Below are 26,166 nucleotides of genomic sequence, written 5' to 3'. Positions count from 1 at the left end.
GCGCTCACAGTGAGCTGCTCTGGGCGGGGCAGGCTGGCGCCTCGGTTGAGCCCGGCACCTTTCTCTCTTCTTTTTTTCATCATTTTCCTTCATATATTTCAGGAAGTTGTCTCGGCTCTCAGAGTGCTTAATGTGCTCACTATGTACATTAATTCTCTTGGCAAGAACCTTGCCCTTAACCTGTTCGTTTACAACAATGCCAATCGCATGCGGGTAACACTGTAGACAGTTCCAGCTTTGCCACGGGAACATTAGTGGGGCTTTCCTAAACAGTGTCCATCTCCTGGATGTCTCCGACATCACCTTTCTTTTAGATTGGCATGCATGCCGTCAAGGAACAACTCCACGTTTTCTGAAAGGCCTAGAGAACACAGAGCAGGTGCCTCTCCCCTCCCCTTTGTGTTAGTCCCTTTGGTGAATTACTGGAAGGTGGGGGTCCCAGATGAAAAGAAGGCTCTAAGCATTTTGAGAGAATTTTTCATCTCTGCCACAATCAGGTTATTAAAACAAGAGGTCAGTGAAGAAAAGAGAGACTATCTTAAGAATACAATGAAGCAAATAAATAAATACATGGCAGATTTCATTAATAAAAACATAAGATCTAGATTTATAATAATGACAATAATAACATTATTATAATAATTAAGGTATCTACTGATAATTGAGTGCTTATGATGTGCTAAGACTGGGCTAAGGATTTTCCTTGACTATCCTATCTGTTCTTTTCCTTATGAAGTAGGTAATCATCTCCATTATATGCATAAGGAAACCAAGATACAGAGATGCTAAAAATCTCACCCCAGGGGATATATCGAGTAAATGGAACAGCTAAAAAGAGATCTGAGGTCTTTCTCACTCCTAGGCCATGTTTGCAAGTTCCACTCTCTACTGCTTCCCAGGGCATACTGAGTTGGAAATATTGAAAAAATAAGCTTAGGTACCCAAAGTTGTCTTCAACATTTTTTTTCTAATTTGTTGTTTTCTTCTTAAAAAATGATTAAGCAGATACTGAGCGATCACTAAAACTGAGTACTGTCGCACAACTTCCTACCAAGAACGTTCATCTAGTTATCCTTTAAGTTTATGCCTGAAATCATACTGAAAATGAAAACTACTACTTTAATCAATAAAATCTACATTAAAGAGAGGTAGACAGTGTATAGACATATATTGAATAAATATAAGGAAAGAGAAGACAAAATAGCTATAAATGTGCCAAACTCTAAAGACTCTCCACCACGACGATCACATTGTATTTATATTGGAAGCCAAGATTTATTCTCAGGAACAATGCCATCTGCCATATTGAATTAATGTTTTTAATTTCAATCATATTGTTTGAACATCATCTGTAAATCTGCAATGATTTTCTGGTCATAGAAGAACTATGAGCTTATAACATTGATAGCTGGTTTTCTGTTTGTATATATTTAGGAAACATTATAATAAATATTTTGAGTCAATTATGAGGATGCATGAGAATATTGATTTGCCCTTAAAAAGGGACCTTGGTTTACTCATATTTGAGACAAACTGCCACAACAGATAGGATAGTGAAGAGCTGATCAAACATATTACATAAACTTTGTTGGCTGAGAACTCTTGTAGCATACATCTTTCTCACATGTTGTGTACATCAGAATTGCCTTTGGAACTACTTTTTAAAATACAGATACTTGAAAATTACTTCAGATTTAATCTTAGGATGTAGGGCCCAGATATACTTTTTTCCTAAGTTTCACAGTGATTCCAATATGCTCCCCAGTTTACCTAATTAATCATAATAAGCTAATGCACTAAGAAATGAAGACATTTCTTAGAAGCATGTTCTCCAACTTTAACATGTATATAATCACTAGCTCTATTAAATGCAGATTCTTATTCAGTATGTCTAGGATGAGACCTCTGGTTCTGCATTTCTAACAAGCTTCTGGTGATCCAGGACCAGGTTTTGAGAAGCAAGATTTTAGGAGATAAGGTAGTGGCCTCTTCAAAGCAGTAGAGATCAGAGAAGCCCAAAGTGTACTCTGAGTGTAATGATGGTAACATGAACATATACATGTGATAATATGTCATAGAATGACACACAGGGGTGTGCATAAGAAAATAATTTCAAAGTTTTCATTGCTGTAGATTTGCATAGTTTCTTTAGTGGAAGAGAAAGAAAAGTTGGACTTTTATATAAAGATTCAGAATTTGTTATTAAATATACCACACAGTTGGGGTTACAAGACATAAAATCTAAAAGAAAACATAAAAAAGAAATGTAAAGAAATCAAAAAAGAGGGGATCTCCTTTGACCTGAGTCAAAATTTAAGAAATTGTAAGCAAAAAAAGAGACTTCCTGAAGGAAATGTTTGAGGTGAACAACATCAGAGCCCAGATGGCATAAAGATGCTATCATGATTAAGTCATTGAGCTATAGGCAGCTGATCTGCTCTACCCTCTACTACACTGCCTAACATATGGTCCTAGTCTGCATTTCTTACTTAAACATCAATCCTCTAACCTCCAAGGACAGCATGGCCGAGAAAAGAAACAAGCAGGACCAATGCCCTCCACCCACACAGCATGGTGAGCATGAAATCTGGATTTTCTAGCACATGCTATTTTAAATATGTTATCTTTTTCCCTAAATAAACTTTTGGCGTGTTGCACATATGTCAATATAGGATGCGCACTCCACCCTCATGGAAAGGGGGCAGCAAACTTCATCTGTAAAAGACCTGTTAGTAATATCTTAGGCTCTGTAGGACATAAGATGACAGTGGCAACTTCTCTGTCAATATAGCACAAAGTTAGTCATAGATAATAGGTAAATAAATGTACATGGCTATATTCCAAAACAACTTTATTTATAAAACAGTGTTTGTCAACCACTGCTCAAGGTGTCTTGAATACTTTTGAAGAAGCATGAAAATTCTTTGTTAGATTGTGTATTTCGACTACTGGTTTGGAAAATCTGCATGGCATCTCTAAAAGCGCAGACATGGTTCCAGCGGAAGAGGTAAATGACAGCTCTTGAGAATGACATCTTACCACTGTCCTCACTTCCCTCCTCAAATATTTTGTGGAATTTGCAAAGATGAAGGAAGAAGAGACTACTGTCAGCAAGACTAGGCACTATCAGGTAGTATAGTGCATCTGTTTGAGAACCACATGGCTGCTGGATCAGCCTGCACCTCACATGACAGGGTCTACTCTCGTGATGTGAGCCTAAGATCAGAACCCCCAAGATGTGGTATAATCACTCCTATGAATCTCAAAAGGGTTATGTAGCTTATCCTTACAACTCACTGGCATTCCTTTATTGGTAAAATATAAGCAGAGGGAAAATTATGAGTAGATTTTTTAAATCCATTTGGACCAAGATCTGCTGTACCTCCTATACAGACACATTTTTATTCTTTGTTAAGGAGGAATAGGCTGTAACACGGCAGGCAAGCCTCAGAAGTAGCAGTGTGTAATCTGGCTTTGGATCTTGTTTCAGGGGGTGCTGGATCCAGCAGTCTTGAATCTCACAATGTACACTTATTTATGGCACCACTGGTGTCAGGGAGCAGAGAATCTAAAACTGTGCGATGGAAGTAACTGTAGCAAGGAGAAAAGTCATGTCTTCCCAGATCTAATGAGGAGTACAACCACAGAGTCTGGATTGGAGAGAAGTGGGGTGCTTCTAAGACCACGCATTTTCCTTGGGTTATGCATCTATCATACAACAGGAAAAATCACCTCCCAAATTTCCAGAGACATGACTTCCAGCAATTCCCGAGGAGGTGCAAAGATTTCATGGTGAAGACCATATTGGAAAACAAACCAGAGACCTGTGAGAAGTCATCATGGTGGAAGTGATGTGATTTTTGAAAAAAATAATCCAAAAGCAGCGACACACATTATAATGACTACTTTGCCAAATTCGAGGCACTAGAGTTAGGTCAATTGTCCATCAGAGCATTACGAGAAAGGCAAGGACAGTCAAATCAATTTTATGACTCACAAAGTGACCAGACTATTTTTAGAACAGCACAACACTTGACTTGCTATACCCTACTACCCCTTAAATTAAAGATGTGCCTTCAACTGGAGGTCCTTTTAATAGTCAGCTTGCTATACATTCTATCAGTACTAATTGCTTCTTATAATTTCTATTTGTATTAACCAATAGCAATCCTAGCTTTTCTATTTACTTTCACTCTCAAAAATCACATTTTCCCCTCAGATCTCAGAACCTTTCTATCCCTTCTTTGGGTGCCTGTGACAGATATAGCTTCTTTGATCACATCTCTCTTTACTATTAAGCACAGACATGGCCTTAAATCTTTCATAGCCTGGCGAAGCATCACCATCGATCCATAAGGATTTGTGAGTGAAACCTGCATATTTTCTGGGATCTGGTATCTCCCTCTCATGTCCCTTTATTTTCTGATGAAGAAATTTAGGCATAAATAAACCTGACGAGTTTTCTAGGATTAAGCAGCTAGAAATTGTCAGACCCAGGACTAGACAGTTGGTGCCCTGATTTCTAGTTCAGCACTCTTTATATTTCACTCTTCCTCGCTTCTGTGAAGACCATGCTCTCAAGGACTTATAAATAAACCAACATCACCACAGAGAAACTGGGTAGGGCTCCATGTCAATCATGCTGCCCCTTATAATGGCAGAGGTCCATCTAAAACACAGACAAAGTTGATCACATGCTCTTTGATATTGACATGGGACTTTGCACATACCTTTTACCTACACATCACAAAGCACTCAAAACAATCTGTTTATCTGTTGTCTCCAAATAGACCTTGAGTTTCATAAGGCCTGGGGCTACATCTTATCACAATTGTATCTCCAGGATCTAGTATAGGGTTTGGAATACATTTGGCACTTCCCCAAAATTATTCATTTATTGAGTATGTGAATAAATGAACCAACGAATGAATGGCAGTAGAATAAACTAGAGAAGAACACTAGACTTATAACCAACTGTCCTGGATTTTAATTCTGCCTCTACTGCATACCAGCTGAATGATTTGGGTCAAATTATCATTAAATCAAGATAGCAGTATAACACAGGGCTGTTTTTAAAGTCTTTTGTATACTGTAAAGTACACATAAAATCATTATTATTACTTACCTATCCAAATCGTAATTGGTGACTACCGTATCTGTAGCTTAAAACAGGAGTCAAAAATTCAAATGCCAGATGAACTAGGCAATAATGTAATAGAATGTAAGATATATAAAAACAAGGATGTATGGAAGCATTTCATGTAGAATAGTGAGGAAGACTATGAAGAATAAGCTTATGTTTCACGAAAGAGGATGGTTTCAGCTGGTCATTACCTGGTGTAATTACAAACCCTGTGATGCCAGATCTCTTAATTTTTCAAGAGGAGCTAGGATACTGGATTGTGGTAAGAAATACCCCAATCGTTAGATATTGAATAACAATACACAGGCTTTCCTTGGAATATGAGCCATGTATGTGCAACTTCTGACACACATGCTGGCCATATGATCACTAAGATTGTAAACAACCACACAACAACCACTTAGAGAAAAATTATCCTCTGCAAAACCTAAAGATGGTATAGAAAGAGAATGGACTCTGGGGCCAGAGGACCATGTCATTTACTAGCTGGATGGCCATGGGTAAATTCACTTATTATTTTTGATAAATTATATCTTCCTCCTACCTCCACATCTCTGTAAAATATATCTGGAGGGTTCGAATTAGATAATACCTGAAAGAATGTTTTGAACCTGTGGTGTGCTTTAAAACATAAGACAGTATCACCATTACTAGGACAGTGGCTTGAACTTAACAGAGATGGTAAATGAGTATATGAATGAAGGAATAAATAAATGGCGATTTTAATAGCATACCCATCCTGATGAGTAATGAATCAAGATTTCGGCTCTTATCTGGGATATAAGAACGATTTTGCCTCCACTCTACAAATGACAGAGAGGTTAGGAACTTTGCCCAAGGTGGTTGGCAAGTGACACCAGAATCCAAACCAAGAGCCTATGACTTTAAGAACTGCCTGATACTGACCCCTTAAGCATTTTTGCCATTCCTGGGAAAAGACCAAGCTGTAAGATCTCTAGTAGCTCTGAACAACAACAAATAAAAGCACCCATACCTTTTGGGAATGATTTATCTAATAGATTAATCCACTGGCTATATTTTAAACAAACACATTAAAGAAGCTCTTACAAATAATACATAAGTGATTGTATATTTCCTGCAGTTTGGAAGCTTTAGTGCTAAAAAGAACTTAACAAATTAATGTTAAAAGGAAAGTAACATTACGAGTCTGGAGGGTCTAATCAAGGAGATGATAAAGTAAATGAACATGTGCGGTTGATACAGGGCAAGTGTGTGTGTATGTGTTTTTATGTGTGTGCGTAGCTCACATAAGCATTATGTTTTATGATAATGAGAAAGAATTATGAAAATTATGTTTGACATTCAATAGCGAAGGCATTCTTTCTTTAACCATTCTGATTGTAACGGTGAAACATGAAGTCAATGGAAGCTGAAGGAAACTTAAATAGAACTTATGGAACTCTAAAAAAGAATACCAGAATGGTCATATTGTAGATTAAAATTTATAACAGATATATAAGTAATCTATCTCTCTTCACCTAAAGACAAAACAAAAAGCAGTAGGAGGTGAGAAGCTCTGTGCTTGGAACGAATAAAAAAAAAATAGAAAATGTCTATGCTTAATATGAGACTCTTCTGATTCTAAAATGTCAAAAGCTAACAAGGCAATGAATGAGCTATGATTCTAACAAGTATGAGGAGTTGGCGCTGGTGAATTAACTATAAAAGAGCCAGGGAACAGTATAACCAAGTAAATCTTCATTTCTTTAAAATGACTTTTTCTCTTCTCATTCTTTTTTTGATTCAAACTGGCCTTGTGCTCACTTGCTTTTCTTTCCTTATCCTTCCACCTTTGAACAGACTGCACAACCACTTCCTTAACCATTAAGCCCTTAGGTCAGCATCAAACAATGCTAATAACAAAGCTCAGGTCTGTTGAGCTCAGAAACAGAGTTTTGGTCAAACTAAAGATAACATCTTGACCTCAGCTGTGTTTCAGCTCCAGAACTATGAAGGCAGAATGACCCTACCTGCCATATCCCTCGAAATCAGACAGAACGACACCATGACTGACATTGGGACCTGATGCAATGATCAACTGCCTCCTACCCTAGTCCTGACCAATCAGTAGAGCCCATGACCCCGACTCCCTTAACTGCCATGGCGAATGAGTTTTCCCCTATATAATCTATGCCCTAGAGGCCAGCGAGGAGCCAGGTCTTTGAGTGCTAGCTTACCAGTGTTTCTGGGCTTGGTGTCATTTCCTTAAATAAACCTTTACTTTCTTTACTGCAAACCCCTACTGGTGTCTCATTTGGCTCTAATGCACGCAGGCAAAACGAACCCCTTTTATTCCGGTAACAATAGAAACAGGTAATGGCAAGATGAAGGGTTGGGAAGAATATGTCCCAGCTCACAGTATTAGTGTTGTCGTATGTCTTTCTGTCTTTATATAACGTAGACATTTTATTCTTTAATTCAAATTTATATATTGAGGAGCTATATACACACACACACACACACACACACACACACACACACATACATATATATGTATACACACACACACACACACGCATCTCTGCCCTGAGCTCCTGTTGATATGTTAATTGAAAAATGTGTTACCTTTGCTTAGCAAGTATTTACATATTAATTAACTTTGAGAAGACTGCAAACAGTTTACTCAGTTGAAGGTGTTACCAGTCCACACTCTTACTCAGATTCAGATAAGAAGATATAATAATCTAATCACTTGGTTGGAAAGTTCTGCAGAATTTGCTATCCATAGACAGAAAAATTCTGGTAATTAATCTAATGGGGGGTAGAGGTGCTTTTTAAAAAACGGGGAAAATGAGTATTTAATGTAATAATGTTCTGAGGCATGGACTAGAAAATTCAAGTTGGCCTCTGAAGCATCCAATGTGATCGAATAAGCGTTATTATTCTAACATTTGTCGAGTTTGGTAGTGAGGAGCAGTAGCGAGGAGCAAGGGAGATGTTAGTGAATACGTTAAACTGTGTCATATCCTAAGAGAAACAGTGTTCACTGCAGTTTGGCAAATGTTTGTGGACGCTCCTTATGTGCTGGGCACATGTTCCTCATGTGGGCACTCAATTTTAGAGTTCTGGATCCAGGAGCTCCCCCACTGGATTTCTGGAAGGATGCTGATAAAGGGACATGATTTTAGTAGCTTGATACATGCTTGATTAACCAAAGGGCCAGAGGCCTAGCTTAATTTCAGTTTACCAGTTGCAAATCTTTAATTCTATTTCTGGCTCAGGTAAAACAAGATATAAACTCTTTGAATATGATTTCCCTCCAACCCATGATAGGGGTGTGTGTATGAAATTCCACACACCTGCAATAATAAAAATAATAACTAATATATAACATTCCCCTCATTAAGCATGGGACACTGTTCTCAGTGAGGTACACACATTTCCAGGCACTTGGGTGCTGATAGCAGTTGAATAAGCTGCCCAAGGCACAGCTAGAAAGTGGCGGCGCCAGGATTTGAACTTCCAGTTCTTTGTTTCTCTTTTTATTTTTTAATAATTGCTCTTTATTGCCTCCATTGTTACTATGCCTAGGTATAGGAAGCACAATGGTGATTTTTTTATTTAAAAGGGAGGGGGTAGAGGGAATAAAAAATATACAAAAATAATATCTATTAATACCTATTACTGAGCAGTCATGTGTAGTTCTATTAGAAGAAAGACACCCATATGAAAGGAAATGTGAAGAATGGAAGACAGAAAGTCACATAACCAAATGTAGGGACACACACACACTAATTTTAAAACCCTCTCTTGTGCTTGGATTGAAGAATTTCCCTATAAATTTGCTCAGCGCCTCCTGAGAGGAAACAATGGGTTGCAGGCAGAAATTACGAAATCCCATGGAGAGTCATTATCAGCATGGAGACAGCTGTGATATAGCATCCCTGATCATCTACATTCAAGGCTCAAACTCAGGGGGAGCATAGAGGTCCCTTTGTTAAAATAAAGCAATCATTTCTGCCTTCATTAAAGAAAATATCATGGCATTATATTAATTTACAGCAAAAGTCCCATATGCTATAGCAATACTGGTGAATCTTGCTTTGGGGAGCTGTTATCAATAGCAAATACTTAGAGGTAAAGCACAAATAATGCTTTAATCATATATAGGTTAACAATATTTAATACTTATGTTCACTTTGTTATAGAAAAACCTTGCATTACCTATTACAACTGCTAAGAATCCTCAGTAATAATTCTTTCCTAAACTGGAACTTTAGGACAAAGCAGCAAATAATGTGTAAATATAGAGGTATGAACATTTATTTAGAAATCTTCTAAATTTCCTCATGCCCTTTATTTAAAAAAAAAATAGCTGACTGTTATGATCTTGAGTATGACATTGACATAGCTATGGGAATGTGGGGTTCTAATCTCATAAACCTAAATGAATGTCAGGTACGGCTACTTTGTTAACTATGGTTATAGGGAAATATAATAGGGTTAAATGAATAATTATAATTTTCAAAGCATTCTGTACCTTCCTTTGTATATTTAACATATTTATTAACTAATTGTTTGTGTCTGTTTAAGGTCTGTCTTCCCCCAAGGGGCAAGGACTGCATTTATCACATTCATGGGTGTATCCCCAGCATTTACTAAAATTTAGAAGGTATTTAATAAATACTTGTTCAATGGCTGATTGAAAATGATGAATAATTAACCACTGTAGAATAATGGTTTCCTCATTCTCCCAGATTGGGCTCTAGTTTGAGAACTAATGTTCTGGACAAGAATCTGAGAGATTAGGAGCATTTAATGAGAATTACAAGTAGGCAAAGGATTTCTCATAAAGTTAAGAATCGTGAGAAAGACTTTCAAGCTTTGCAAACAGCAGTGCATAGCGGGCAAGCTGGTAAATGAGATGTGAAGGAAAGGTTGAGAATGTGATACGCTAAGGAGTTATTCTCCCCTCTATGGATCCTAAGATATTCATTAAAAAGATAATAATTTTCTGGTCAAAGAAAACACATTTGTGGGTAGAATTTGGTCAATGTCTACTTGTTGGTAGTTTCTTAAAATTCCCTTGCTTGGTGCTCTTTAAGTCTGAGTAGCATCTCACTTATTCTTACTTTTCTTCGACTTGTCCTCAATTCCTATCTAGACCCCCTTAGAACTTAGAAAAAGTTACTGAGCCTTGTCTGTTGAAAAGCACTCGAGAATGGGTCCTTCCTGGTCTCTGGGATCTGTTTTGCATGATATTTTACACAAACATACATCTGAATTATTCTAAATTGTGTTTCTGGATTTTCCTTGACCATTTCTAAATGCTGTGGTGCACTATAGCCACTTGTCTATTGAATGATGACTTTGGGTCTTGGCCTTGTTTTTCAGTGTCTTTAAATCTGCCACTTACTAAAGTGGCATCTGCCTAGATTTCCTTCTACCTATAATAAATAGAAACATTTGGCCAATTGAGCATACCTTGTGTATATATATATATGGAATCCTGCTTTATTTTCTTTCAATAAGAAATTTAGAATATGGAATGTTCTTAGGAAGCTGATCTATCCCTAAATAACTTTAATGAACTCTATCATAGAGATTAAGATATCTGAGTTGTTGTTTTGGGTCAGGAAATCCAAGATCCTTTTTTCTCAGCAACCAACCTCATTGATCAGTCCCCCTATTCTCTTCATTTTGATGCATTCCAATGGGATTGAGTATGGTATCACTATGCTGCCCTTTGTGCCTGGAAATGATGTCTTATTGACATGTAGATAGATCTGTGTGATCAGAGACTTGTATCTAAAGAAATCTTGTTACCAAGAATGAAATTGAAGAGATTCAACTGACTGGGATTCTTGCTTCGATTCCTCCCCTGACTTTCTTACCCTCCCTCTCACTCTTGAAATACACACACAGTTAGTCTTAACGACAATAAACTTTATAACGAAGCATTGATAGCGCATCCCCACTTACGCTAACAGCCTTACTATGCGCTCTGCCCCTGAGTATGCTGTTTTAATTAGGAAGATGGATTTGGGAGTTTATATGTTCTGTTGTGCTATAATTCCTGCCTTTACAGTAATTTTCTCCTGCTTTTCACACTATAATGTGCCATAAATCCTAGTTAGGCTGTTTCACTGGCCTGTTGCTAGTCAAAGTCAATATTTCAGGCCTTTTGTTGCCATGGCAACCTTCTGCCACACTCCCGTTCACTGGAATATGATACAGTCTCCTGGGGAAATTGCTATGAACTTGATCATCACATGGATTTAGGCTCCTTGATGCACTGATTCTGCTCCATCTCTCTCCACCACCCACCAACTGCTCTCAGCTTCCACTTTAATTCGTGTGTGTGTGTGCGTGTGTATGCGCGTGCACGTGTATGTGTGCACGCATGCACATAAATTTGCCAGGGCAGATGCATGAAAGAAGAAAGCAAACAAACTAACAGAAGCAGCACCCTGGCTTTCATCCTTCCTGAAAAGGTAAGCTTAGAAAGTCTGTAAACTTGGACAGTTTTAAAACCTAAACAAACCAGGCACACATCTCATAACTTTGTTCTATTTCCATCCTTTGTTCTTACCTCGTATTTTCTTTCTAGTTCTTCATTCCCATAGCCCTTCTTCATACATTTTAAAATCTCAGTATTTCTTTCAATATTTAAAAACAGTTTGTGTTCCTAGTTTAAATCCATCACTCCCTACTTTTAATTAGAGAAACTCGAAACTTTAGCTGTCTTTTATTTCCAAAGTTTTTTTCTGGATTTCTCTTTACCTTTAACCACTTCCTATTCTTAAAGCTTCCCTTTAGTGTGAAACAGTGGGAAAAAACAAAAACAAAAACATACAACTGGTAACCAGTAGCTCTGAGTAAGTCATGTAATCTCTCTGTGACTCATTTTCCTAGTCCATAAAGTAGAAATAATATTACCCATTCCAAAGGATCTTTGTATAGCTGAAAGAAAATGCAAACAATAGTTATAAAGGAATATTGAAATGCAGAGCCTCTGAAGCATTTAAACTATTATTTTAAATAAACCTAGGAAGTCTTATTCTTCAGTTGTACCTTTTCAACAAAAATTTTAAGAGCTCAGTAATGCAATCTAGTTCTCTGAGTTAAGATTTGAATAAAATTGTGGAGGTGACAGGAAAGGAAGATTTTTCATTCCATTTTCTACCTGTCCACCCTTTCCTCCAGCCATATCATGTCAAATTTTACATCTGTTCTCATCTTTCGGGCATAGCAAGGTCTCTCTAGCATGTGGTACCCACATAGACTTTCACACATGTTGTACCTGAGACAATTCTCAGAGCTACCCCTCACCATCACTCACATGCAAGGATCAAAGTTACAGCAGAACAGAGACAAGCTTACAAAGCATCAAGTTCTGTCCTACGGCCTCAGATCGTCATGCATGGACAGCAAGATGACTGCCCAAGTAGGAGACCTTTATTCATTCTCCCCATGCAAAAATGAGACCATGGATTATGGTATGCTTTTAATGCACTGCATCCCAGTTATAGCAGCTGCTTTTGAACAGAGTCAGAAAGAGCAAAACATCTAAGTGACTAAGTGGGAGTGACAGGGGGTGACACAGTTCATAGACTGGGTCTCTTCCTCTCTTTCACTCCTTTTCTTCTTCTATCCACTGGGCTAAATCATATCACTGTTCTCAAACCTTGCACCCCACCTCACTCTTAATCTTTACCGTATGGCAGTTTCACTTATCTTTGGGAGAGGCATGTCCCCCATCCCGGACCTGGAAGTAAAGAGGCCTGGGCTTGTGTCCACTCACGCATTTTCCATGACTATGGCTTCAGGTAACTCAACCTTTTCTTGGTCCCAGGCTTCTCATTTCTAAAATTAGGGAAAACTGGAATAGATATTACAGCCTCTAATGTCACTTCTGACTCCCATGATCTATGATTTTCTAAGTAATTCCCATAGCATGGCACATGGCCTTTATTTCCAAACAAATCAAATAAAGCATCTAACGTGATTTATCTCTTTTCTGACATCTCAATCCTCCCACAATGCCCCAATAGGCAAGGTGTCCAAATTATTGGCTCTAAGAACACATTGCATTTACCTTTCATAGTATAGTTATTTATTTTATATTTCTATTTTATTTTTAAAAATATTAAATTTATTTAATTTACTAATTAATTTGATGGCTGTCTCTCTGTACAGAAAGTTTTATGAGGTTCTGAGTCTGTCTTGTGCATAACTGTATCAACAGCACCTAGCACAGCACATGCCACAAAATGGGCATTCAAGTGAATGAATGAATGAACAAAAAGGTTTTTTAAGCTCATCCTTACAATCCCTTTACTTTGACCTCTTAGTTTTAAGCAATGATAAACGGCCGATACATCCTTGAAAAACAGGAGGTATTTCTGCCAAATGTTTTCATCTGATCCATTCAGAAAGGTAAGACCTAAAATATGATTGGCTTTATTTATGCCAATTCAGATCATTAAATATAACCCATCTCAAAGTTTGTTCAGTCTGGTAAACTATGTAATGTCTGGCCCCAATTATATGATTTTTATAGCTATAAAATAAGTTGATGCTTATCTCTTAGAAAGATGGGTTTTTATCACGAATATGCATGTGCTTCGAGCATTTTTAAGTTCAAAAAACACCTAGCACAATGATTGTTTTGGAGTTGGTATTTCTAACTGTTGAATGAGTAAAACAATGAATAAATGAAAAAGATTTTAATGGGATGATTATCACAAGAGTTGCAATATTTATAGTTTCTTCTCCTCTCCAAACAGAAAAACTATAGGCATTTCACTTGTGTTTATTCATCAATATACAAAACAATCTGTTATTAATTGGGGGAATGTGGAGAAAAAAAGGGCCTGGGTTTGAGATCTAGGGCACTGGCAGTGATCTCTTGGAAGAAGCTGCTGTACATTTCTGAGTAGAGACGAAAGAGCAACACCTTCCTCAAATCATTGCTGCAAGGGTCACATGAGAAAACAGTACACGCACAGCACCTTTGTAGGCTGTGAGGCATTACAGAAAGGTGCATCATTAAAAAGGAAACAGATGCTATTTTTTTCCAAGAAAGAAAGAATTTCTGTGAGAAATCTTAAGTTATCTCTAAGTCAGTGGTTCTCAAAGTACAGTGCACAGCAGAATGATCTGGAAGGCATGTTCAAATGGATTGCTGGGCCCCACCAGAATTTCTGAGTCATTAAGTTTGGAGGACCAGAGAATTTACATTTCTAACAGTTTGCAGGTGATGCTGATGCTGCCTGTCTAGGGACGGTTGTCTGATTATCACTGTTCTAAGTTAAGAGTGGCAAACAGAACTGCCTCCAGGGGCTACGAGGCCCACGTGAATGCGTAGCCCGAGCCAAGATTAAATAAGGAGGAAGAGTAAGGCTAGTGAGAACCTGGAGAGTGTCCACCCTCTTTAAAGATATTCAAAATCAACTTTTATTTAAAAATACTTTACTGAACAAAACAGGTCCGTGGATAGGATTTGGCCTGCAAGAGACCTTTTTTGAATCACACACTAAGTTTATGAAGAGATTAGACTGGACACTTGTCCCTGGACACGTGCTTTCTCTGCTGGGAATTCCTCCACCTAGCTGATGCTCAAAAATTGCTAGCAGGACATCGCAAATGTTTCAATCTGTTAAATCCAGTAAGTGACCTGAGAGTCTGTTTACCCTGCAGTGTGTTCAGTGACCACCTCTGTCCTGCTCATAAACTAGAAACACAAAGGAAGACAAGGAGTGTGACTACATCGATATGAACAAGTTCAAAACAGCCACTTTGATCTTCAAGGGGTTTAGAGGTTTCATGAAGATAATAAACGGATACTTCTGTGGGCTTATTCTCTCTGACAGATGCCAGAAGAGAATTAATTGATCCAGCACACTGAGATACAGCATACATACCTGGAATGACCCATCCATCCTAGCTACAAATATGATGACAAATGGTTGACTACGGTTTAAATAGAAGGTGACTGAGATGTAAGCTATGCTTTTATCCACTAGAAATATGTAAGTTTAGCCTGAAGAAAAGACTAAAGAATAGTTTTGGTTGGAGTCCCAGCCCCTAACGTATTTCATGAAAGTTACCTAAACTCTCTGAGCTAGTTTTCTATCTGTAAAATGGAAAGAATAATATTCACTGCAAAGGCTGTTGTGAGGATAAAGTTAAATTAAGTAAATAAGGGCCTAGGAAAGTACTTAGTATACAGTAGATTGCAGTCTAAAATGCTGTTTTGGATACCATAGATTTAAGAAAATATACCAAAGTTCAGACTTGCACCCAAGTAGCCTTTCCAGAGTCTGTATAAGGACAATGGCCCTTCTCTCAAAGCCATGGCACACCTTATAAAGTAAGCCATCCAAAAGATAAGACCTTTTTAAAAAGTACACTGGGTTAACAAGCATCCCTCTAAAATTCATATCCACCTCAGAATGTGACTTTCTTTGCAATAGGATCTTTATAGATGTAACCAGTTAAAATGAGGTCATATTGAATTAGGATGGGCCCTAAATACAATTAATCATATCTCTATAAAAAGGTCATATAAAGACAGACAGACAGACAGACACACACACACACACACACACAAAGACATGATAACAGAAGCAAAGACTGGAGTGATGAAGCTGCCAGCCAAGGAATGCCAAGAAATTCTGGTAACAACCAGAAGCTGGGAAGAGGCAGGGAAGGGTTCTTCCATACAGATTTTAAAGATTTCATAGCCCTGCCAACACCTTGATTTGGGACATCTACTCTCCAGAACTGTGAGAAAATAAACATTTGTTGTTTTAAGCCACCGTTTGTCTTAATTTGTTACACTAGCCTGAGCGATCTAATATAGGTGGTCATGTTATAAACTTGCTTGCATTCCCCATAGCACTGAGTACAACATGTTTCAAAGAATGAGGAATCAATAAATATCTGTTTGATAAATCATTGCATTTCTTTAGTTCTTGAGTTTATGCTGCTTTACATTATTTTCTCATCATTTATTAGGTTGGCTCTTTGCTCTCCAACATGTCCTTTATAGACCCCTGGAGGCAGAGACCACAATTCATTATTCTCTTGTATTCTCAATGTGAATTTTTTATTAACTTCCAGCTAGGAAAAGGGTGCCTAGCTGGAGACAAGGTTCATGTATATTGTAACCATCTCTGGGATGTGTGGAGACACCAATGCCAGCAACACAAGTGTACTGAGGTATTTTTCAGCAGCAAAATAAGTTGGCTTTGGGATCTGGGAAACCCAGAATCCCACGAGTATGAAGAGTATGAAGGCAACATACTAGTAACTAAACTAAGAGTCAAGGGGTTTTCTTAAGCTTAAGGGAGACAAGTTAATGAGATCAACTCTGGGAGACAAGTTAATGAGATCAACTCTGGGAGACAAGTTAATGAGATCAACTCTGGGTGCATGTGGTCAGCACGTTTGATGTGTAGATATTACCAGCGTATGAGATTGGTGGAGGTATAACTGCATCTATTGATTTGGAAGAGCCATAGGCATTCCGGAATTCTGAGAAGAACAGACTCTTTTGGGGCCATAGCCTATGGAACCTTGTCGGAGCTGCCTTTCTTGAGGATTGCTGAATCCCCAGCTTTGATGTCTAAAAACTGTACCAGCTTGAAGTCTTCTATTGCATGATTCCCTTTCGCTTTGATAGCAGGATTTCATTATTTAAATGGGCAGAGATTGGGAACAGGCATAAAGCCAAGAGTTTTGCTGGAAATACAATTGCCAAGCTTCTAGAGATCTTACAGAATTTTTACACTTTCTCCTTGTGTCTGCTTTTCCATTGCTACAAGTGAGTGGATATCTTCTATCTGTTTACCTCACTGAGATGTGCAGAGAATAGATGAGTTAGTTTGTCTGGGGCTCAGTGATTGTTAGATGAAAAGCATGATTCGAATTCGAAGGGTTTTATTTTTGAAAGTATTCACTGAGATCCATCTCTACAGATTCATTGCTCAGATAAAACATCTTAAAACAACTTCCTGGCAAGGTATTCTAAGAGGATCTTAGGTCTACATGTATAATTTGAAAAAAGAAGAGGAGGCTGGAGAGTTTGTAGCCTGGCCTTGAGAATTTCACAAGACACTAACACAACTACGCAGAAGGCATCCATTCTACACTGCTTGAGGCATGGCTTCTTCTCAAGAAACTAGACATTTGTGTAAAATCGGAAGGAGGAGGGGATGGCATGAGTCTAGTTCACTGAGTATTCTGAAGACAGAGCTGTCGATTTAAATTCCCTACTTGGATCCATGATGGAAGCTGATTGATGAAGTTAATGCAAAGGAAGAAAGGGAAGTGTCGTATAGGAACTCAGAGTCCTTATTCAAGACTGCATCTAAAAATCTGACTGGTAAATTAGACTGCTGACCTGCTAGTCAGGTACAGAATCTCATTAAGCAAAAGATGTTTGAGATGTTGTCTTAATACTTCATTTGGATTCAGTGTAAATTTACAATTTCACTGGTAAGCTGTCAGGCAGTGAGTCCTACCTAAGGATTTTCTGCCTATTGTCAAGGTGCCTTCCCAGAAGATGTGAAAGTCCAGGCCTAATCTCTCATATTCTCTTGGGTGTTGCTACATATTCTCTTTCCATATTTTCCACCTTGCTCCCTCAATCTCTTCCCATGTTGGGAAGAAACGCTAATATCTAGGTCAAATTAATGGATTCTAGATTTGATGACTAATTCCCTTCTTCTCTCCCAAATTAAAAAAGGCCATTGTTTTATGATTATACTCAGATATTAAACACATCTTAAGATTTTTCCTCTTTAACTTGGAGGTTGTTATCCAACCTTACACTAGATGACCTGGGATGCAGATAATGAATCACGAAGCCCAAGAGAAACAGAGGAAAAGCCTCATTAACAAAGAAACGTGCAGATCTCAAGGGGTTAATTCTAAGCATCATAGTTCATTTGTTCATTCAAGTGTTCATTCAGTCATTCAACAAACATTTATTGAGCACCAAGAAAAATGATTAAGATATGGGTCTTATAACCAATATTCCAGCTTAAAAGCAGACATACCGGCAAATGATTTTATGCAAGATAGATATAGACAGAAGTCAGTACAAGGGTATAAAGGAGGAAACGGTCCAGGTGCTAGGATGACCTTTGGCAGAGCTTCATGAGATTTATGTTTGATCATAAGATACCACTTAGCTGAAGAACTAAGTATGCTCAAGAGAATAAATAAAGTTAAGGGAAAGAAAAATCCTTCTCTTCACCTACTTTAAATTTTGTTCTATCCCTATAGCATCTTTCTATTATATTCCCGAGACAGCTGCCTCTGGCCTTCCTAACATCTCTCTCCCCAAAGAGATCAGCTGTCATTCCCTGAAGGTAGAATTTTCTTTCTTCAGTGGGGAAATAAAGTTGAATAAATAGTACTCTAACCATTGGACAGTGGTGTGAAATTGGCTATATTTCTCTCCAAGATTTCCTCTATTGGGTCAGATATGTAATAGTTGGAAAATTAGCAGAGTTTAAAGAAAAATACTCTTCTTTGGGCATTAATTATTACTATCGACATCTTGTTTGTGGAAAATCAAGTGAAAGGATAATGGGCTCAACAGGTTTGAACATAAATCAGCGTATACACTGCCATCCTCCTGGGAGTTTTCCTGGACTCTCATTCCTTCACTTACTAAAATGTCTGTTGCCTGGCACCCTTCCTTTCTCATCTCTCCCTGTGCACAGGCTCCACGGATGGTTCTCAAACAAAGCAGCAAAATCATTCCAAAAACTCAGAGGCCAGGGCCACTCTGGACCCCCTGAATCAGATCGGGCTGGTGGGACTCACTCAGGTTTTTAAAAAGCTCTGTAAATAATTTTAACACTCAACCACAGATGCGAACATTTGTTCTACCCAAAATTCGGAGTCTATAGGCACGTGTTTGTAAATACAAACATATCTCATATCGGTAATATGTGTATAGACCGTTTAAATATATTTGTAATTTCATATGTAAATATATCAGAAAATACATATTTGTGGATATACGATCATATAAATATCCGTACTAGGTTCTCTATATAAACAAATACATTATAAATCTTTTCTTCATTTAAGTTTATATCAAACTTGAAAATTATTAAATTTTAAAATAATGGATTATATCGGAGGAATTGCTATAGAATAATAAAATCGATTTTCTGTAAATATGCCAGTATGTATATGTACCTGCACATGGTACACAAATGTGTATATATGGTAATATACATGTAGAGGGTAGGCATATATGCGTGAATTTATTTGCAATTACGTATATATGTGCAAATGATACAATTCTTCAAAATTGTGCTATTCAGTCACCTTTCTCAATAATGTCTTATTGCTAGGAACAAGAAAATCCTTGTTGAGATCTAGTTTCTGAATCATTAATGAAATTTGTTCTATTGTATTACATTACATCACACCCTGCATTTTATTAAATACACGCACACACGCTCACACACATACACCACATACTCATATATAGTAGCTTTCCCTAGACTTAGCTGTATATGGGTTTTGACAATTAACAAATTCAAAAACATGATGAAACGGTACTGTTTTGCCTTCACGAAGGTAACGCAAGAGAAAATGCCACTGCTTCTGGATTCATACACCCAGTACAACAAGCAAAGCAGCAGTTCTTAACATTTTTGGCTTGTGGCCATCTGCTATAGTCTGACAAAAATTAATGATACCTCCCAGATGATTCATGGGATTTTATGGGCCACCCAGAAGTCAGGCCATGGAGTCCAAGTCCAGGTGGAGATCTCTGAAGAGGGAACATTTACCTATCGATCCCCTGTGCTTTCCCACAGCAATTAGTACAGTGCTCCACTCAAGAGTGGCTGTTCAAATGATACTGCTAACTGGCTGCTTTTGTGTATATTCAGTAGTGAATATAATAAGATGAGATTGAGGCTAAAGCTAAATTCTACAAAAAACACCAAATAACAGAAACGTTGGAATTTATTGCCCCAGTTAAAATGGCTAGACACTGAGGCATCGGGAAGAAGTGTGGGCTCTTGAGCCAGACAGCACTGCATTTACATCCCAGCTCAGCCATTTATACCAGGTAAGTGACCTTGATGGAGTAAGTCAGTTATCACCATTGATTCTCAGTCCTCATAAATGAAATAGGAATTCTGTAATACAAATATATAGATTTTGCATTGAATATTAAATGTACAGTGATTTAAAAACCTGACTGCATGTTAAAATCTCCTGGGAAGCTATTAAAAATACTGGCATTTATATTATATTTATGTAGACTGATGTTTATATTTAAGAAAGGCTGGTGCCAAGTCCTGCCTCCTATCTCCAGGGGTTCTGATTTAATTAGCCTGGTGTGGGGTTCCGGGTAGCAGGGTTTTAAAATGCTTCCTGGGGTGAGTTTGATATGTATCCTGGTTAAGAACCACTGAGATAATGTATGTAAATACCATCTCATGCCTGATTATTAATAGGTCTTCAACCAATATTATCTTGGGAATGCCTGGGTAAAAGCCCTACTCTACTGTGTATCAGCTTGTGATTTGGAACAAGTTCTTTCAATTATCAGGATTTCAATATCCAGATCTGAAAAACCAAAGTCAAAAGTGTGCCTACCGAATATGCTGTGAGAAATAAGAGCTAGTACATGCAAATAACTAACTGCGGTGGCAGATGTAACATATTAAATGAATATTAACTATTATTATCATTATCATTATCATCTCCACTTTTCGGTGACCCTAGAACTAAGCTCAGTGACGTGTATGCTCTTTATACATCTCAGTTGGATAACGCATTAACATAAGTGATGATGCTTTTCAATATAATTTGAAAAACTATTACAATATCTTTTCTTTTTAGATTTCTCTACATACCTCAAAGTATAAATTTTGCCTAACATTGCTATTTGTTTTTACAAAATATTCATATCCAAACTCTATCATGATAATTTGAAGTAATTATTCCCGTCGACTGATTCTTTTAAGTCCAAATGTCTGCTATCTATCCTAGTCATAATTATTATACAAAAATAGCAAAATTCAGTCGATAGATACTCTAACGAATTCCAGTAATACCCTTGTATCTAGGTCAGCTTTGTTTGCTGACTTGCATACAATAAATATTCCAAATTTTAACTTTTGTTTTAATCAATATGTGCTCTTTAATGTTCTTTTCTTTTTATTAGTCTATTAAATTTGTTCTTCTTTGTAACAGACTTTAAAAAGCAGTCGATCTCTTTGAATCCATTACACACATAATAACTTTTATTTGGAGGGGAGTACATTTCATCTCTCCTATCTCTTTATCCTATACTTCTATGAAAGACTATCCTTTTTGGCTTCCCTTGTTTCTTCCTGTAAAGAGCTAGTGGAATATTTGGCTTTGATTTCTTGCCCTCCTCTTCATTTCTGAGGCAGAGCCTTCCTTATCTGTGTTTCTTACTCTCTGTGTTGTTCTCTTTCACAGTATGGTAATTTGCTCTGCTGTAATTACATCTACCTGGACACGTGGGCAGAGCATCCTGTAAGCAAGCATCTATTCTTAAACTACCTAGAATAACAATTATCGGTCAGGTTCCTTATTACCTAGACCATAAAAAGATTACTTGGTGAGCACTGAGAAATCCCCCTTCTCTAAGAGGAAATATAAGATACAGGTTTTTAAAACCTTTCCTTTGGGGGGCGGCGGGGAGAAAGCCAGCGTTTATCTTTTCCTAAAACTGGAACACTGAGGTAAATGAATGTATTATGTTCAGTTGAAAAGGAGAGCTGGTGTATGCAGTCACTGTGTAGAAACCAATCCAATTTCATGGCAAGTTATTAGACATGACCAATGGAGTAATGAAGAAGATTTGAATCTATGTAATTCTCATTAATCCTTTCTGGAGCCAGGTCCCAATATCTTCCTATCAAATAAATAAATAAATAAATAACATCAGAGACTACCTACATTTTGGTATTTGGATATTCTATTATAGGTAACTTTTTTATCCCAATCTCTCTCAAGTTGTGATACAGGACACATATTGGTATTATTATAATATTTTTGACATCCCTCGAAGACATTAACTATATATTTCTTTATTTTGTTAGACAATATTTGCAGAATGCTTTATGGTTTTCCGGGTGCATTCAAAAACATTATTTTAGTCTCATGTCTATGCCAATTTGAAGCAGGACAAAGATATTTAACTTTACTTTAAAGATAAGGAAAATGGAGCCCCAGAAAGTCTAAATGATTTGTCCCCAATAGTAAAATGGCAGAGCTGGGACTAGAACCCAATTAATGTGCCCGGAGTATAGAATTCTTTCCTCTTCAAAAAGCTGTCTCTCAAAATGAATCCGGCTGAATCCACAGAATGCATCTGATGGAAAATCTCCAATAGCTGAACAGTTCTAGAGTTCACTATGGAACAGGGTACTAATCCTCTGAATCATTTTTTAATGTAGGCTACCCTGATCCATTATACTTAGGTAAACAAAGGGTGATTAAAAATACATTTCTGTATACATATTGACATAATAAATGTTATATAATGTCCCAAGGAATTGTCATTATCTAAGAAATAACCACTACCCTGACTTGAAGCTTTATTTAGTGGCATTCCAGTATTTGGATGAAGAAAGTCACTTAGGAGGCTGGGGAGGAGACATGATTTGTAAGAATTTGAAAGAATCTCACAGTCTTCAGAAAGACTTAAACCAATGCCACTAAAACACTACGAGCTGCCTTATTTCTGACTTTCATTTACATATTTTAGAAAATATAATTTGCTTTAGACTGTGGCAGTCAAAAGGGGTAGGCAGAGGGCCTGGGGTTGGAAGATGGGAATGGTAAAGGAAGATGAAAGATGATGAAAAGGTCATGAGCAGACTTTCATGTAAATTTTGTTTAAAAAAATTACCTATTTCTGCAATGATATTTCCAAACTGCTTTCAACATCATGGGCTGATTACCTCCGGATCCTTTTCCAGTTAACAAATGTAAATAAAATCCAACCCAGACACATCTTCTTTCTTTATTCTTATCTTGCATTTTGCTTCCAAGTCTGCTCTTTACAGAATTGTTCAAACTTGACTTTCACTGGTTTCTTTTATAAGGAACCAGTTATTGGTTATTCAGAGAGAGACCTTTCATTAATCCAGCATCTTTCAAGGGTCTTTTGAGGACAAAGCTCTAGTCCTTAAACCTTCTCACCCTTAACTCTTGGACAAAAGCAACAGGTTTGTATAACAAAAAAGACCTTTTGTGTAACTAGAAGGACAATATAATATTGAGTCCTTACCATGTTTGAGGCATTGGATTCTTATAACACCTCTAAAAGGTTATTGCTATTATTCCCTCAACTGACAGATGAAGAAAGGAAGGCTTGGGTGACTTGTCAAGGAAGACATAGCTGAGAGGCATCCATCCAAGACTCACACCCAAGTCCCACTCTATGGGCTTTCCCTTGTTCACATGGCCTATGACTGTTTCTGGGGCTGGCTTTAATGGACTTATTTGCATCAGTGCTTCATAATAGAGGAAGTAATAGAAATTAACTCAGTCTTTCACTTGGTGACTCTAATAATCACATAGCACATGCTTGACATGAAATACTCTAAGGAATGAATTGTCTCTTCCTCTAGAGTGTCTGTAGACATGGCTAGGAGAGAAGTCTGCATGGTGATGGGTGTGATAAATTGATGGCCCTCAATGGAGAATGAACCTGGGTTCAGCGCTGAGCTTAGGGCTCTGAGTTTATCTGTCATGATCTGTCACTGTGAACCACAAAACTCCACAGGCAGTTGCAACAATGAAATTATCTGACAAAGAGAACTGTCTTGATTTCCTAAGGAAAACAAGAGGAATTTCACACCAAGGAGGAATTTCACACAGGCTTGAGCTCTCCCAGGTTGAATAGGACAAAACATACCTACAAATCATCTGCAAACAGTAGCAGCAAAATATAAAATGCATTTTAAAAAACAGAGCTCCTCACCCAGAAAACAAACAAACAAAGCAGAGGTTGCTGATTCAGACAGACACTATACTTAAATTATCATCTAAGTATTACAACCAAGGTTTTCAGCTACATAGAAAAATGGAGGTAGAGAACTTCCTAGATAAAAAGTGAGAAAGATTAATCAAGTAATAACAACTATAATAGCAGAGGCTAAGATTTACTGAGGGTTTATCATATAACAGATACTGTACCAAGAGCTTTATATGCATTATTTTAATCATCCTAACAATTCTATGAAGTTGCACTAGTATTATTTTATTTATCAGTGAGGAAGTAGACTCAGTAAGATTAAATAATTTGCTCATGATTATATTGTGTTTGGGTGAGAATTTAAATCCAAGGATGTCAGGCTCTGAAACCTGTCAGTAAATATCTCAGATCCTAAATATCTTTACAACTACAAAGCCAGAAAAGAAAAGAAAAAAAATGTCTGTGGTATGTCTAAAAGATGTAGCCCCTCATTGAGAAGCAAGGCCAAAACTCCAAGTTAACATACTAATAATTTGCATATGTCTTTTCATCTCTGCTGGGGTAAGATAGCTGACTTGGTATGGGTAGTTCTTAATTCTTAAATCAAATTTGTGGTTTCTTATTCAAAAGGACAGTGCTAAATCTGTGATCAAAAGGCCAATTTAGACAAATGAGACTTCAGTTTATAGATTATAAGAAAAACTCATTCTCAAGTCTCAGTAAATGTTGAGAGGTTCCTCTCCCATGATCTCACTGTACCTTAGACTTAACTCAGAACAGAGAAAACTATGAGGTAGTGTGATTTTTGTTTCCATATCTATCTCCCTTTTCTTCTTTGCCTCCTTCCCCTCCCCCCACCACACAGTCCAACACTCACACAGTGGACTAGAAGCCCCTTGAGGACAAATTGTTAAACTGTTCCTATTTTACATTCCTTTCAACCACCACTTATCACTGCTTAATAAAAAATATGTTAACTGGTTACATAAATCAAACCAAATGGAAAATGGGTGGGGAAGGAGAAGTGTCCAGCAATTGCCGGTTTGCAAAAAGCTCTAGAAAACATTTGCCAAAAGCATTGCTTTGGGTAAAAGATATTGAGCTTGATTTTCCAGCTAACAGGACTAGGACTTCCAGAATAAAAATACTGACCTAATTTGAACAGCAATAATGTAAATTTACCAAATGCCAATTTAGAGCTGTTCCATTTAAAGGGAAGGGAAGGGCACACTCTATTCAAGTATCATAGTATTAATGAAAAGTCTCAGGAAGATACGAATAGTAAGGGGAAACAAATCTATAAGAAGTTAAATTTATCTAGATGGGTTACATTGGGTAATAAATTGAGGTATGCGTCTGAAGCAGTTTCATTTTGAGATGATAAAGCATGGAGCTCATTCAGGCAGTAGCTAAGGGGTGACTGGCTGAGGCACTCCTTCTCTTCTGTGATTTATTACTCGAATAGTCCCTGCATAAACTTTTAGAAATCATGCTGTAGCCAAGACCGAGAAGCTGCAAGTTTTGTGGATCTGCACTGCTGAACAATACAGACCCCTTTATGTTTTTGGCTACAGAGCAAATAAAAAGGAAAGATATGGAGTTTCTTGGAATTCATAAGCTGTGAAAAAAAAAAGTTGCCAATTTTGTTTCTTACATGAAAAGAAATGAATGAAAGGCTTTTTTGAGACAAATATTGAGCTTGCCTCCTTGGGACACATGATGGATTCATTGCACAATTACTTCTTTTGTCCAAGAGAGAGAAGAGGCTGAGTGGATTTTGAAAATTTGCATGTCCATTTCATCAAAAAGAGGACAGATGAAAATGGGAGGCTTGATGTTCAAAGCAAATGAAAAGCATAAGAGGGTTGGATGCCAAGCAAACATATGCTAACTTTCCCAGGGCCAACTCATTATATTTCCTTACGCCCCATGCAGGTTCTCCTTATCATATCCATACCGCCCAGTCTGCTGAGCTCCAACTCAGTAGCAAAGGGTTTGGAATGAGTTTTTATTTATAGTGAAAATAAAATAATAAAAGACTAGTGTCAAAATCTATAGA

At 37.5% G+C, this 26,166-nt stretch overlaps 1 protein-coding gene across 6 annotated transcripts in view; it reads right to left on the bottom strand.

The window, feature by feature from the left end:
* Positions 1 to 26,166, bottom strand: part of NRXN3 (neurexin 3) — a 1,437,186-nt gene that overhangs the window by 372,451 nt on the left and 1,038,569 nt on the right. The window lies entirely within an intron of this gene.

This window comes from Pteropus alecto, unplaced genomic scaffold, assembly GCF_000325575.1.
Source record: "Pteropus alecto unplaced genomic scaffold, ASM32557v1 scaffold8, whole genome shotgun sequence".
Taxonomy (NCBI): Eukaryota; Metazoa; Chordata; class Mammalia; order Chiroptera; family Pteropodidae; genus Pteropus; species Pteropus alecto.
The sequence above is the reverse complement of the archived record's forward strand: the minus strand, read 5'-3'. Positions and strand labels throughout refer to the sequence as shown.